Raw genomic sequence first — 2,944 nt, 5'->3', positions numbered from 1 at the left:
AGATGATGGATTCGTCTACTGAGAAAATAAAAATAACTACCACAACAATCAAGACTGATACACATATTAAAAAAAAAAACAAATGGATCATTGAAAATTATAACTATAAAGACATAAATACATAAACCATAAAAGTGGTGTTTGATTGGTTTGAGCTTGGGCTCCAAAGGTCAAAAGTGTCTGGAGGTCGAGGTTCAAATCCAATGAGAAATAAAAATTCCTTTGTAGCCATGGAAGTTCAAATGCTGTGACTCCAGGTTACCCACAAAACATGTGATCGTCTTGTGATTAGTCGGCTCGCATAGCGGGGCTAGAAAATTACATAAACACGTGAAGAAAATACGTATATACCGTATGGAAATTACATTTCATTAAGTATGGTCATTATAGAAAATTTTGTTTCATTATGAGATGATATTATAAATAATTATGATTAATTAATATAGATAATTCTTAATTTATATCTCGATAGACGGTTGAGTTATGAGTAAACGATGTTAAGGTTTGTGGAATTTAATATTTTTTGTCTCTGTAATTTTGCAATTACAAGATGATTATCTTAGTTTGCAAAAATGTTCGGATTTGGTTCCTCCCTCTAACAACCGTTAAAAAGTTAGTTAAATGAAAAACATGTTTGATCTTTTATCGATTTTTTTTTTGTCTTGATTTTATAATTTTGATCCCTGTGGTTTTTGATCTAGTAAAAGACAAAAAAATCAATAAAGGATGAAAATGCTGCTCAAATAATGGAATTTTTAGCGGCCGTTAGAGGTAAGGGTGCTCAAAATACCGACCAACCAAAACTGAAAAAACCCAAAAAAAAAAACTCAACCCGAGGTAAACCGTCACATAGTTGATACAACATTAGGCCAACTCCCATCTATTGAATTGGAATTTTGTTAGGATAATTTGAACACAACTCAACCAGATAAACCTCATGCCCCTTCTATACTATGGATTTCATTTGAACTTAAGTCCTTAATTAACATATCTACATTAGACATTAAACCAATACATAATTAAACTATATTCAAAATTACATTACAATTTCAACCGTAATTTTACTTTATTATTTGCATATGAACCTTCAACTTTCTTTTTTAAGTTTGTCAGTCTTTTTTTATATGTTATCATTTTGATTTTACTTTGTTTAAACACAAACACTTGGCTATATTGTAAAATGATGTACCAAAGTTTCAACCCGATCAATCCGTCCAATCCAACTCGCACGATTTGGGTTGGGTTGGATGAGATTTTTCAAACCGCAAACATTGGGTTGAGTCGTCCAAATGCCTTCAACCCATGTGCATCCTTAGTCCGAGACAGAGACAAAATTCAAATGTTTCTATAAAACCACGACATTCATCTTGTAATTTCAAAACTATAGGAATGAAAAATATTATTTACCACAAACCACATGAACCAAATTTGTAGTTTACTCTATAAATTAAACTTACACACGCAACACATAATTTGATGTACGTAATTGCGTAGATATTACATGGGCCTTTTGATTCAAATATAATAAATAGTTTTATATTTAAGGAAAAAATAGTCAAAAAAGAAGAACATCTACGTTGAAGATACTTGAAAAGTCGGCATCTTGATTGTTTATAGTACAATTGAAGAACGGAATTGTCAGGTCACAATGTCATATACGTAACGGAAATAAAACGTAACTGAACTAGGATCCATACAAAAGCGGGATTAGATCGGATTTTGAAAACTTCACCTTTCGTTGAAATTTTGAATTTACAAAGTGTTAAATCACAACCATAAAACGACAACTCGGAGAATCCACATCGACAACCAAATCCTCTTGATACGTCACACATCAAAGAGGAAGATCTCTACCTTCTAATGTTGCAAGTCATGGCTTCAAGATAGTGATTCTCATGGGTGATGAATTGCGAGCCAAAAAAGGAAATTTTTGTATCTTGGAAAGATCTATTTTGTGTATTAGAGATGGTGATGGAAACTAATGACCATAAAATTTGTACTTTACTTTAGGTTTAAGATAACCCATCACTCTCTTGGTCAAGATCAAGCATTTTTTTTAATCAGTTTTAGCTGTTGTTTCTTAGATGTTTATCTCGTTAAGTGTTTAACGGCAAGAGTTAACATGATTTCTAATCTTGTTGAGTAACACTTTCAGTCATCAAAATGGATTGTTTGTAAGTGTCTCTTATCTTGTAAGCGTCTTTTACCTTGTAAGCGTTAACCAGGTAAGAGTATTTTTTCCCACTTATCGGATAAACCTTAGTTGTTGTGTCGTATTCATCCGATAAGGTAATGACCTGGTAAATGTTTGGTAAACAACTCCTCACACCTAAAAAAAATTCCCAAAATACATATAAATATATGTGATTAGACACTTTAATTGTTAAAATTTGTTTATATATATATATATATATAGAGAGAGAGAGAGAGAGAGAGAGAGAGAGGGGTACATTTTTTTGTTAACCGTCTAATTAGTACGAATTTTGCTAAACGAGGCATTTGTTGGTTTTTTTTTCTTCATATATTGATACCACATTTCTTAATTATCTCTTTACTTTGTTTACACTTTCTTAATTATCTCATTCACATGTTGGTTTCACAATGAACTTTGGTAAAGTTTTTGGAACAACCAATGTTCAAACTTTAAACAACATTATGAACTTTAAGCAAAAGTCATTGTTTCACCTATGAACTTTGGTTGCGGAAAGTTCAGTTTTTGGAGCATATTATTTCTGAAAATGGCATCAAAGTAGATCTAGTTAAAATTGAAGCAATTGATAAGTGGGAACCATCGAGAACACCGACTGAAGTGAGGAGTTACCTTGAGTTGGTAGGTTACTACCGTAAGTTTATGGAGGATTTCTCTCGTATATCGACTTCTCTGACAGTTTTAATGAAAAAGAATGTGAAGTTTGAATGGAAAGAGATGTAAGTTGAGGCCTTC

This window comes from Cynara cardunculus (assembly GCF_001531365.2).
Source record: "Cynara cardunculus var. scolymus isolate 2C chromosome LG 7, CcrdV1, whole genome shotgun sequence".
NCBI classification, from domain to species: Eukaryota; Viridiplantae; Streptophyta; class Magnoliopsida; order Asterales; family Asteraceae; genus Cynara; species Cynara cardunculus.
Note: the sequence above shows the minus strand (reverse complement) of the source record.